The sequence below is a fragment of the Rhinoraja longicauda genome, chromosome 39 (genome assembly GCF_053455715.1).
Source record: "Rhinoraja longicauda isolate Sanriku21f chromosome 39, sRhiLon1.1, whole genome shotgun sequence".
NCBI lineage: Eukaryota > Metazoa > Chordata > Chondrichthyes > Rajiformes > Arhynchobatidae > Rhinoraja > Rhinoraja longicauda.
The window spans coordinates 11,169,868-11,184,266 of NC_135991.1; positions in this window are offsets into that span (position 1 = coordinate 11,169,868).

Below are 14,399 nucleotides of genomic sequence, written 5' to 3' on the forward strand. Positions count from 1 at the left end.
AGTTAAAGAGAGATTGGGTAGGAAGTTTGGTAGCATCTTCTTTTAATTCAAAAGCAAGAGGGTTTGCGATCCTATTTAAGAAAACGCTACCAATTAAGATACAAAATATTGTAAGTGACCCAGTAGGTAGATTTATAATCGTACATTGTCAAATTTTCTCAGAATTGTGGACTTTAATGAATATATATGCACCAAATACAGATGATGAGAAGTTTGTGCAGGATACTTTTCTAAATCTAGCGGAAGCACATGAAAATATATTGATAGGGGGAGATTTGAATTTTTGTTTAGATCCAGTAATGGATAGATCATCAAGGACAACGACAAGGACAAGAGCAGCGAAGACAACCTTGAATTTAATAGAAAGTTTAAATTTAATAGATGTTTGGAGGAAAAGCCATCCCAAGGAAAGAGATTACTCTTTTTATTCCAATAGACATGATACATATTCTAGAATAGATCTATTTTTGATTTCAGCTCAATTAAGTGGTAGAATAATACAAATAGATTACAAGGCTAGATTGTTATCGGATCACTCACCATTATTAATGAAAATTACGATGTCAGATAAAGAACAGGCAGTGTATAGATGGAGACTCAACTCTTTACTATTGAAAAGGCAAGACTTTTGTGATTTTATTCGAGGACAAATTGAATTATATTTGGAGACAAATTTAAATTCAGTGGATGACAAATTTATTGTATGGGATGCAATGAAGGCTTATTTGAGAGGCCAAATTATAAGCTACTCATCTAAGATAAAGAAAGACTATAGGAAGGAATCTGAAAGATTAGAAAAATAAATCACTGTATTAGAAAAAGACTTACAGAAAACTTCTTCAGATACAAAAAAAACACAACTTGCAATTAAAAAATTTCAATACAATACATTACACACTCACAGAACTGAAAAACTAATATTACGAACTAACCAAAGATATTATGAATTAGGAGAAAGAGCCCACAAGGTATTGGCATGGCAACTGAAAGAAGAACAAATATCAAGAACAATAAATTCAATTAGAACAGATCAGAACATTATTACTTATAAACCTAGAGAAACCAATGAGGTATTTAAGCAATTCTACACTAATCTCTACCATTCTGAATCTGAAAAGGATGAAATTAAGATAAATATTTTTTTATCCAAGATACGATTACCAACAATCTCTAATGAGGAGCAGATGGGACTAAATGCCTCCTTTACTTTGAGAGAGGTGGAGGAAGTACTATATTCTTTACCAAGTAATAAATCTCCAGGGGAAGATGGTTTTCCGCCTGAGTTCTATAAAAAATTTAAAGAGTTGTTGTTACCACTATTTATGGAAGTGATACATCAAGCGGAGAAAACATCTACATTACCAGACTCCTTCTCATTGGCAATTATAACTGTAATTTAAAAAAAAGGGAAAGACCCTTTAAATGCATCTTCTTATAGACCAATATCATTGTTCAATGTAGATTATAAAATAGTTGCTAAACTTTTAGCAAGGAGATTGGCAGAATATTTACCGAAGCTGGTTAAAGAGGACCAAACTGGATTTGTCAAAAAAAGGAAAATATCTGATAATGTAGCAAGATTTATAAGTATTTTACATTTAGCACAGAAAAGAAAGGAATTGAGCTTAGCTGTTGCTTTAGATGCTGAAAAGGCGTTTGACAGGTTAGAATGGGATTTTTTATTTAAAGTATTAGAGAAGTACCGATTAGGAAACAGTTTTATTAACTGGGTAAAAGCTCTTTATAAACAACCTAAAGCCAAAGTGGTGACAAATGGCCAATCTTCTCAATCATTTAATTTGGAAAGATCTAGTAGACAGGGATGTCCCTTGTCACCGGCTTTATTTGTATTGGCCATTGAACCTCTGGCAGAGCTAATAAGATCAGATTTAGATATTAAAGGATTTAAAGTTAACCAGGAAGATCACAAGATTACTTTATTTGCAGATGATGTCATAATTTGTCTTACTAGACCATTGGAATCCTTAAGAAAACTATATTCTAGACTGGAAGAATATGGGAAAGTATCAGGATATAACATTAATAAAGATAAAACTGAAATAATGCCTCTTGTTGAAGGCAATTATGATCAATGTAAAAGAGAAAGTCAGTTTAAATGGCAAAAAGAAGGCATTAAGTTTTTAGGAGTTAAAGTAGATAATAAGTTAAATAATTTGTATAAATTAAATTATAAACCACTAATTTAAAAAATAGATGAGGACCTGAAGAAATGGATGAATCTTCCAATTACATTGATAGGGAGAGTTAACTGTATTAAGATGAATATTTTTCCGAGGATACAGTATTTATTTTCAACACTGCCTATACCTTTGCCAAATAAATTTTTCCAAGAATTGAACAAAACTTTGAGGAATTTTCTTTGGAAAGGTAAAATGCCAAGAGTGTCTCTGGAAAAATTAACATGGAAATTTGAATTAGGTGGATTGCAATTACCAAATTTAAAAATTACTACCTGGCAGCGCAAATGAGTTTTATTTCATCCTTTTATCAAGAGGGTGGAAAAACAGCATGGGTTAAAATTGAAATGGATAAAATAAAAGAGTCTTGTCCAGAAGAATTTATATATAAATGGGAAACGAAGATATTAGTTAAGGATAAAGAGTCACCCCTGCTAAAACATTTAATTAATACATGGTTGAAAACAGTTAAAGTTAAGGATAAAAGATTTTTTTTAACAGCTAAAACTCCATTAGTAAAAAATGGATTATTGCCGTTTGCTTGGAATAATCAAATACTACAACTCTGGGAACAGAAGGGTATTAAAAATATAGGAGATTGCTATGAAGGGAATATCTTTTTGACATTTTCTCAATTGAGAAATAAATATCAAATTCCAGGGAATAGTATTTTTTTCTATTATCAATTACAATCTTTTTTAAAGGAAAAGTTAGGAAGTTCAATGTCTCTATTTCAGATTAAAGGAATCGAATCCTTGATTCAGGGTAAGGGAATTAAAAAATATATATCATCAATGTATAAACTACTACAGATAGCTAGTTCAAAGATAGGAATTAATAAAGCAAGACAAAGATGGGAAACAGATCTTAATATTATTATTGATGAACCAAGTTGGGAAAGACTGTGTCTAGATATTATGCAAAATACTATTAATGTGAGGTATAACTTAGTGCAGTATAATTTTTTGCAGCAACTATATTTAACCCCGGAAAAATTAAATAAATTTAAACTAAATTCAACCGAAAGGTGTTTTAGATGCAACCAAGACGTGGGCACTTTTATACACTCTACTTGGGCATGTCAGAAGGTAACTCCTTTTTGGCAAGACCTAAAAAAGTTTTTAGAGCAATTGATGAATAAGATTATACCAATGGATCCAAGGTTGTTTTTGCTAGGAGATACAAAAGGAATAACACCAAAGCTAAGTCTCGATAAACATCAGGAAAGATTTCTCAAAATATCATTAGCAGTAGCCAAAAAATGTGTTGCGGTTACATGGAAAGAACAAAATGAAATAAGATTCGAAAGATGGCATGCAGAAATGCGGAGTTGTATCCCATTAGAAAAAGCAACGTATAATCTGAGAAATAGATACGACTTCTTTTTGAAGGTGTGGAACCCATTCATGGCAAAGTTAGGATTAAGAATAGGAAGTACTTAAATTCAGGATTGCCTTGTTACCTAGCAAAAATTTAAAAAGAAATTACTCGGAAGTGACCCCCTCGGGACTCCAGGTTTCTTTCTTTCTTTCTTTCTTCTGCTTTTTCTTTTTCTTTCTTTTCAACTGAGGGGTGGGGGAGGGGAGAAAATACAGAAAAATACGTGTAACATATAATCGAAGTTATAGGTTAGTGACTATTGTTTACTATTGTTTACTATGAAATGTATAATGTATAACGTATGGGTTCTGTTAAAACTTAAATAAAATATTAAAAAAAAAAAAAAAAGGATAGTTCTGATGGACCGATAGAATGACTATCCATATGGTAGTACTGATGAAATGGCATTGTATTGGAGAGTACCGAATGAATGACACGTTGTAATGCAGTAATGATGGAGTAACAGACGATGTGGTAGTACTGATGGAGTTACACGCTATGGGATAATACTTATGGATTACCATCCAGTGGGGTAGTACTGAAGGACTGGTATATTTTCGAGTAGTACTGATATAGTGACACATTCGATGGTATTACCGAAGCGGGTAAAAATCTGTGGCTAGTACTGTTGAAATTACAGACTTAAGGTAGTATGACAGAGTGAAACATCGCAGGGCAGAAATGATGGAATGACATACTGTGGGGTTGTACTGATGCGAGTGACACGCTCTTGGGTTCTCCTAATGGAGTAACATGCAGTGCTGATGGAGTGACAGACTGTGAAGTAGTATTGATGATTGACCTAACGTAGGGTATTATTCATGTAATGGCACATTCTGGGGTAGTACTGATGGAGTGACACACTGTGCGGTAGTATTATTGTTATGACATAATGTGGGATGGAATTGATAGTGACACTCTGTGGTAGTACTGATGGAGTGACGCACTGTAGGGCAGTACTGGTGTAATGGTATACTGTCGGATAGTACTGATGGAGTGACGCACTGTGGGGTCGTACTGGTATAACGGTATACTGTGGGATTGTACTGCTGGAGTGTTATGGCTATGGCGGCGCGGGCACATCGCGACGCCCTGTGTCTCACCAGAATCTGCGATTTTATAGTAATTTGCTTATTTGTCTCATGTCTATCCACATGGAATAGTCTAGCTCACTTATCATACAACTGACAGGAGCTTATAAACATCGGTTGCTGCATCGGTTCCTACAACTATGACAACTTTTTAGGCGAACTCCATTTCGCTCCTGAACTGGCCAGGTCAGCAGAGCGTACCAAGCCAGCTCGGCCGACCGGAAGCGCCCATAGACGGCGCAGCGAACGTAAACACCGCCGTGGATGCCGAGGTGGCTTAAAGGCTAGGCTAGAGCTAACTCCACACAGGCCATCAATTCCTAGCCTTTTCCTTGCTAATGTACGATCATTGGCAAACAAAATGGACGAACTCCGGCTGCGGATTACCTCCCACAATTGGATTAAGGACTGCAACAACATGATTTTCACGGAAACATGGCTGAACAATGACGTTTCAGATGTGATAGAATCGGAGGGGCAAGAGGTGGGGGTGTTGCATTGCTTGTCAGGGAGGATATCACAGCAGTGCTTTGGCAGGACAGACTAGAAGGCTCGATTAAGGAGGCTGTTTGGGTGGAACTCAGAAATGAGAAAGGTTTAGCAACACTTATAGGGGTGTATTATAGACCGCCAAATAGGGAACGAGAATTGGAAGAGCAAATATGTAAGGAGATAGCAGATATTAGTAGTAAGCACAGAGTGGTGATTGTGGGTGATTTCAATTTTCCGTATATAGACTGGGAATCACATTCTGTTAAAGGGCTGGATGGTTTGGAGTTTGTAAAATGTGTGCAGGATCGTTTTTTGCAGCAATACGTAGAGGTGCCTACCAGAGAAGGGGCAGTGTTGGACCTCCTGTTGGGAAATGAGATGGGTCAGGTGACGGAGGTATGTGTTGAGGAGCACTTTGGGTCTAGTGATCATAATGCCATTAGTTTCAATATCATTATGGAGAAGGTTAAATCTGGACCAAGGGTTGAGATTTTGGATTGGAGAAAGGCTAATTTTGAGGAGATGAGAAAGGATTTAAAAGGAGTGAAATGGAAATTGTTGTTTTATGAAAAGGATATAATAGAGAAATGGAGGATATTTAAAGGTGAAATTTTGAGAGTACAGAGTCTTTATGTCCCTGTTCGGTGGAAAGGAAAGAATAATAATTTGAAAGAGCCGTGGTTTTCCAGGGAAATTGGACACTTGGTTCGGAAAAAGAGGGAGATATACAATAAATATAAGCGGCAGGGAGTAAATGAGGTTCTTGAGGAATATAAAGAATGTAAAAGGAATCTTAAGAAGGAAATTAGAAAAGCGAAAAAAAGATATGAGGCTGCTTTGGAAAGTAATGTAAAAGTAAACCCCAAGGGGTTCTACAGATATGTCAATAGCAAAAGGATAGTGAGGGATAAAATTGGTCCATTAGAGAGTCAGAGTGGACAGCTATGTGCTGAGCCGGAAGAAATGGGGGAGATATTAAACAATTTCTTTTCTTCGGTATTTACAGAGGAGAAGGATATTGAATTATGTGAGGTAAGCGAAACAAGTAGAGTAGTGATGGAAATTAGGAGGATTAAAGAAGAGGAGGTACGGACACTTTTGAAGAATATAAAAGTGGATAAGTCTCCAGGTCCTGATAGGATATTCCCTAGGACATTGAGGGAAGTTAGTGCAGAAATAGCAGGGGCTATGACGGAAATATTTCAAACGTCATTAGAAACAGGGATGGTGCCGGAAGATTGGCGCATTGCGCATGTTGTGCCGTTGTTTAAAAAAGGTTCTAAAAGTAAACCTAGCAATTATAGACCTATTAGTTTGACGTCTGTGGTGGGAAAATTAATGGAAAAGATACTTAGGGACAATATATATAATTATTTAGATAATCAAGGCCTGATTAGAAACAGTCAACATGGATTTGTGCCTGGAAGGTCATGTTTGACTAATCTTCTTGAATTTTTTGAAGAGGTTACCAGGGAAATTGATAAGGGCAAGGCTGTGGATGTTGTCTATATGGACTTCAGTAAGGCATTTGACAAGGTTCCACATGGAAGGTTGATTAAGAAGGTTAAATCGTTGGGTATTAATAGTGAGGTTGCAAGATGGATTCAACAATGGCTGAATGGGAGATACCAGAGGGTAACGGTTGACAATTGTATGTCAGGTTGGAGGCCAGTGTCTAGTGGAGTGCCCCAAGGATCTGTGTTGGGTCCACTGTTGTTTGTCATTTACATTAATGATCTGGATGATGGTGTGGCAAATTGGATTAGTAAATATGCAGATGATACTAAGATAGGTGGAGTAGTTGATAGTGAGGTAGATTTTCAAAGTCTACAGAGAGACTTGGGCCTTTTGGAAGGGTGGGCTGAAAGATGGCAGATGGAGTTTAATGCTGATAAGTGTGAGGTGCTGCATTTTGGTAGGACAAACCAAAATAGGACGTACAGGGTAAATGGTAGGGAATTGAGGAATGCAGTGGAACAGAGGGATCTGGGAATAACTGTGCATTGTTCCCTGAAGGTGGAATCTCATGTGGATAGGGTGGTGAAGAAGGCGTTTGGTATGCTTGCCTTTATAAATCAGAGCATCGAGTATAGAAGTTGGGATGTAATGTTGAAATTGTACAGGGCATTGGTGAGGCCGAATCTGGAGTATGGTGTGCAGTTCTGGTCGCCAAATTATAGGAAGGATGTCGACAAAATGGAGAGGGTACAGAGGAGATTTACTAGAATGTTGCCTGGGTTTCAGCACTTAGGCTACAGAGAGAGGTTGAACAGGTTGGGTCTTTATTCTTTGGAGCGTAGAAGGTTGAGGGGGGACTTGATAGAGGTTTTTTTAAATTTTGAGAGGGACGGACAGAGTTGACGTGGGTAGGCTTTTCCCTTTGAGAGTGGGGAAGATTCCAACAAGGGGACATAGCTTCAGAATTGAGGGACAAAGGTTTAGGGGTAACATGAGGGGGAATTTCTTTACTCAGAGGGTTGTGGCTGTATGGAATGGACTTCCGGTGGAAGTGGTGGAGGCTGGCTCGATTTTATTATTTAAGAGTAAATTGGATAGGTATATGGATAGGAGGGGATTGGAGGGTTATGGTCTGAGTGCAGGTAGATGAGACTAGGTCAGGGAGAATGGTCGGCGTCGACTGGTAGGGCCGGACAGGCCTGTTTCCATGCTGTAGTTGTTATATTGTTATATTGTTATTGTTTCGTGATAGCGCTATTGAGCTAACGGGGCGTCATATACTCCGAGCAGACAGAACAACTGACTCCGGTAAGACCAGAGGTGGGGGTCTGTGCATCTATGTAAACAAAACGGTGCACGGACACTACCATCATCGAGAGTCACTGCTCAGTTAACCTAGAGTTTCTCATGTTCAAATGCAGACCGTTTTATCTGCCCAGAGAGTTTACATCTACTGTTGTGACTGCAGCCTATATTCCTCCAGATGCTAATAGTAAGTTTGCAATGAAAGACCTGCATACTGCCATAAGTAAACAACAGACTCACAATCCTGAGGCAGCCTTCATTGTTGCGGGTGACTTCAATCACTCCAACTTGAAGACTGTACTCCCCAAATTCCATCAACATGTATCCTGCGCCACTAGAGTAGATAAGATACTGGACAAAGTGTATACAAACATGGCTGAGGCCTACAAAGCTGTCCCCCTCCCCCACCTTGGTCTGTCTGATCACCTCTCATTGTTCCTGCTCCATAAGTACTCCCCACTCATCAGACGTGTGAAACCCAGAGTGAGGACAGCTAAAGATTGGTCAGACGAAGCGGACTTCACACTTCAAGAGCGTTTTGGAAACGCTGACTGGAGTGTGTTTGCAGCTCAGGCCACCCTTGACTCCCACACGGACATTGACTCTCATACCTCCGTTCTGGATTTTATCAATTCCACCATTAACAGTGTCACCACCCTCAAACGGATTACCATATTCCCGAATCAGAAGCCATGGATGAATAGTGAGGTCAGACTACTGCTGAAAGCACGTGACACCGCTTTCAGGTCAGGTGAGGCTCGGGCCTACAGTCCTTCCAGGGCTAACCTGAAGAGGGGCATCAAGAAGGCCAATCACAGCTACAAGCTAAAGATCGAGGAGCACTTCAAGAACAACTCTGACGTGTGTGGCAAGGCATCCATGCCATCACGGATTACAAACCCACCAACTCGGTCCCCACATCCAGCGACACCTCCTTCCTTGAGGAGCTTAATCACTTTTATGGCCGCTTTGACAGGGACAATCAAGAGGTGGCCATCAAGGCTGTGCTCCATGCTGGTCATCAGCACCTCACACTCACCCCCACCGACGTGTGTATGGCATTGAGCAGGATTAATGCACGGAATGCTGCTGGTCCCGATGGTATCCCCGGGCGCGTCCTCAGGGTCTGTGCTGCGCAGCTGACAGATGTTTGGACTGACATCTTCAACTTGTCACTTGCCCAAGCAGCTGTCCCTACGAGTCTTAAAACCACCTCCATCGTGGCGGTGCCAAAACACTCCACTGCAGCGAGCCTCGACGACTTCCGCCCAGTTGCACTTACTCCCGTCATCACTAAGTGCTTCGAGAGGCTGGTCTTGGCACACCTCAAAGGCTGCCTACCTCCCACACTGGACCCCTATCAGTTCGCCTACCGCCAGAACAGGAGTACGAAGGATGCCATCTCCACGGCACTTCACTCCGCCCTCTCCCACCTTGACAACAGAGACACCTACGTGAGAATGCTGTTTATCGATTTCAGCTCAGCATTCAACACCATCATCCTGCCAAACTGATTGCCAAACTCAACGATCTGAGCACCAACCCCTCCCGCTGTAATTGGATATTGGACTTTCTAACCAACAGACCCCAGTCTGTTAGATTAGACAACGACACCTCCTCAACCATCACCCTGAACACCGGCGCTCCACGAGGCTGTGTGCTGAGCCCTCTCCTCTACTCCCTTTTCACCTACAACTGCACACCTGTACATGGTTCTAACACCATTATTAAGTTTGCAGATGATACAACGGTGATTGGCCTCATCAGCGACAACTATGAGTCGGCCTATAGGGAGGAGGTCCAGCTACTTGCAACGTGGTGCGCTGACAACAATCTGGTCCTTAACACCAAGAAGACCAAGGAGCTCATTGTGGACTACAGAAGGACTAGGGGAGGTACGCACACCCCCATCCATATTAACGGGACGGAGGTGGAGCGTGCTTCCAGTTTCAGGTTCCTGGGTGTCAACATTTCTGATGACCTCTCTTGGACCCACAATACCTCAACACTGATCAAGAAGGCTCACCAGCGTCTCTTCTTCCTTAAGGAGACTAAAGAAGGTCAATCTGTCTCCTCAGATTCTGGTGTACATCTACCGCTGCACTATCGAGAGCATCCTTACTAACTGTATCACAGTATGGTACGGCAACTGCTCTGTCTCCGACCGGAAAGCACTGCAGAGGGTGGTGAAAACTGCCCAACGCATCACCGGTTCCTCACTCCCCTCCATTGAGTCTATCCAGAGTGATCGATGTCTGCGAAGGGCGCGCTGCATCGTCAAGGACAGCTCTCACCCCAACCACAGATTGTTTACCCTCCTCCCATCTGGGAGGCGCTACAGGTCTCTCCTTTCCCGGACCTGCAGGTTCAGGAACAGCTTATTTCCTGCGGTCGTTACCTTACTTAACTCTGCGCTTCGGTGATTGCTGCCACCCCCCACCACCACCCCACCCCCCCCTCGGGCACTCCTCCCATCAGTGACTGATCTCTCTCAATTACTGAATTACTGTATATATTATATGTTTTACTATTCCATCGCATGCACTCTGGTTAAGATGCTAACTGCATTTCGTTGTCTCTGTACTTGTACACTGCACAATGACAATAAAATTTGTATTGTATTGTATTGTATATCGGCGAGACCAAGCGCAGGCTCGACGATCGTTTCGCTGAACAGCCCCACACAGTCCTACCTGATCTCCCGGTTGCTCAGCACTTTAACTCACCCCCGCTCCCCCATTCCCAATGTGAACTTTCTGTCCTGGGCATCCTCCATTGTCAGAGTGAGGCCCAGCGCAAATTGGAGGAACGGCACCTCATACTTCGCTTTGGCAGCTAACATACCAGCGGTATGAACATTGACTTCTCTAACTTCAATTAGCCCTTGCTTCCCCTCTCTCTCCACCCCTCCTCCTTCCCAGTTCTCCCATCAGTCTCACTGTCTCCAACAAAATTCTATCTCTTCCCCGCCGACCTCTCCGACATCAGTCAAAAAAGGGTCTCTACCCGAAACGTCACCCATTCTTTCTCTCCAGAGATGCTGCCTGTCTCGTTGAGTTACACCAGCATTTTGTGTCTACCTTCGATTTAAACCAGCATCTGCATTTCTTTCCCACACGAAGTACAAGGCAAGGCAGGACTTTCGGCTAATAATAGCTGTGCCGAACATGAGACGACCACCCTTACCTGCCTGCTCACAATGCATATCCCTTCATTAACTGAAAATCTGAACTTGTCTTAAATATCACTATTGTATCTACCTCCAACACCAGTGGAGTGGGTGGTAATATTTTAGGACCCGTTATAGAGGATGATGTGACAGAGTATTTATAAGTGCACGATGAAATAGGCATAAGTTGGCATGGCTTTGTGAAGGGAAGGTCGTGTTTTTTAATATATTTGCTGGAATTATTTGAAGAAGTACATAGCAAGACAGCCAAAGGAGAGACAGTGGATGCTGTCCACCACTATTTTCAGAAAGCCTTTGATAAGGTGTCGCACGATGGCTGCTGAGGAAGATGAGAGCCCACGGTGTCAAAGGGCAGATACTGGCATGGATAACTGGTTGGCTGGATGGCAGAAGACAAAGAGTAGCAATAAAGAGGGATTTTATTTCTCGTTGGCTAACAGTAACTAGTGGAGATCTTCAAGAATCTGTGTTTGTCCGCGACTCCACGTTTTATATTATGACTTGGACGAGGGGATTGAAGGCTTTGTGGCCAAGTTTGCGGATGTTAAGAAAAGAGGTGGAAGGGCAGGTAGTTTAGAGAAAGCATGGACTCCGCAGAAGGACTTGGACATGTTGGGGGATGGGCAGAGAAGTGGCAGATGGAATATAGTGTAGCAAATTGCGGAGTACTGCATTTTGGTAGTAGGAATAATGCCGTAGACTATTGTCTAAGTGGGGAAATAATCCATAAATCGGAAGTGCAAAGGGACTTGGGAGTGCTGGTTAAGGATTCCCAATTTTTTTATCTGCAAGTTGAATCGGTGAGGATGATCAGCCATGATCACATGGAATGGCGGTGCTGGCTCGAAGGGCCGAATGGCCTACTCCTGCACCTATTGTCTATTGTCTATTGTCTAATGGAAGCAAACTCAATGCTTGCATTTATTTCAAGAGGACTTGCATACAGAAACACGGATGTAATGTTGAGGCTATACAAGGCGCTGGGAAGGCCGCATTTGGAATATTGTGAGCAATTCTGGGCACCATATCAGAGGAGAGGTATGCTGGCTCTGGGGAGGGTCCAGAGGAGGTTTACAAGAATGATCCAAGCAATAAGTTAACCTATGGCGAGCGTTTCTCGGCTCCCGGCTTGCACTCGGAGATTAGAAGTATGAGGGTGGACCTCATTGAAACATACAGATATGTGAATGGTTTAGATCCAGTGGATGTGGAAAGTATGTTTCCACTTGTGGGAGCGTCTCGGACAAGAGGTAATTTCCTCAGAATTAAACTACGTTCTGTTTTGAAGATGATCACAAATGTATTTAGTCAGAAGGTGATGAATTTGTGGAATTCTTTGCCACAACAGGCGGTGTTGTTCACGTCAGTGGATATTTAAAGGCGTAGACAGAAGGATTCTTGATTAGTACAGGTATCAGAAGTTATGGGGAGAAGGCAGGAAAATGGGGTTTGGAGGGAAAAACATTGGCGGATAAGACTTGATTGGCCGAATGGTCTAATTCTACTCCTATTCCTTATCACCCAATGCCCACCTGCGGTATTGCGTTCGAGGCACCTACTGCCCTTTGTGTAAACAGCTTTCCCCGCACACCTCGTTTAAACTTCATCCATTTGACCATAAAGGGGTGGCCATTAATACTTGATATTTCCATCTTGAGTGGAATGTTCTGACTGTTTACCATATCTTTGCCTCTCATAATTTGATATCGATCTATAAGGTTACTGCCCGAACTCCGGTGTTCCCGATGAGCCAGTCCAACGTCTGGTTGTTCATACGCTCCAGGCGATGTTCTTGTAAACGTCTTGAGCACAATTTCCGAACCGCCTATATCCTTCCTGTACTAGAGCGAACATAACTGTACACAATACTGCAAAAGCGGCCGATGCAAAGTTCTCTAAAGTTGAATATTGACATCTGACTTATATTCACTGCCTCGGTCAAATATAGCAAGCATTCTACATGACTTATTTATAACTCTAAACGTACTACCACGATTTGCGTGTTTCGCATTGGGAACTCAAGGTCCATCATAAGCAATGCTGATGCTGCGATGCGCTGATATTGTACAGACGGTGAGGGCTGTTGTGCCTCGATGTTGCAGTGTACTGCTGGTGTTCATCCAGGGGAGGGCGCCGTGACAGTATATTCCCACTGTACATCCACTCAGGTGCGCTGTGTGTGGATGTTGCCTTGGGCTGCTGATGTTCATCCAGGGGAGGGCGACGTGACAGTCTATTGCTACTGTACATGCACTGGGGTGCGCTGTGTGAGGATGCTGCAGTGCACTGATAAAGAAGAACACTAAGTACAAAAGTCATAGCAGCAGAGATATTGCACCAGGCCCATCGAGTCCACTCCGGCATTCTATCATGGCTCACCTATAGTTCCCACTCAACTCCATTTCCTGCCGTCTCCCCGTAATTGTCGACACTCTTACGAATCACGACCATGTCCAGCTCCGATTTGAAAATACACAATGACGGTTTCTACAGCTGTCTGTGGCAGAATTCCAAAGATTTACCGCCTTCTTACGAAATAAATCCCTCATCATCTCATTTTAAATGTATGTCCTTTTATTCTGAGGCTCGTCAAAGGGTGGTGAATCTGGGGAATGCTGCCACAGACGCCTCTGGAGGCCGTCATTGGGGAATTAACAGGTTTTTAAAATGGGGATTGACAGGTCCGTGATTAGTAAGAGTGTCAAAGTTGGGGTTGGGTTTGAGTGGCAAAGATATGGCAGCCATGATCGAATGGCGGAGCAGACTCGGTGAGCCGAGTGACTTACTCAAATGACGTATAAACTTCTGAACTCATTACTGACTCCGGAATTCGACGGTCTATAGACATAGAAAACATAGAAAATAGGTGCAGGAGGATGCCTTGTGGCCCTTCGAGCCAGCACCGCCATACAGTGTGATCATGGCTGATCATGCACACTCAGTAACCTGTGCATGCCTTCTCCACAAATCCCTTGATTCCGCTCGCCCCTAAAGCTCTAACACTGGTCGCTATTCAAGGATTCGACAATTGACCCGAACGACGACGTCAAAACTTTTACAAATGCCATGAGGAAATGTGCGCAGAAATGCGATTCCCGACGCAGTCTAGCCATCTCTTTATCCAGCTAATTGCTACAAGCCACGCTAGCTCTCTAGCTGTCTAGCTGTCTAGCTATCTAGTTATGTGGCCATCTAGCTATCTAGCTGTAGCTATCAATATAGATATATATCTTCCTGACTAGCTATCTAGCTACGGTAGACAAAATGCTGGAGTAATTCAGCGGG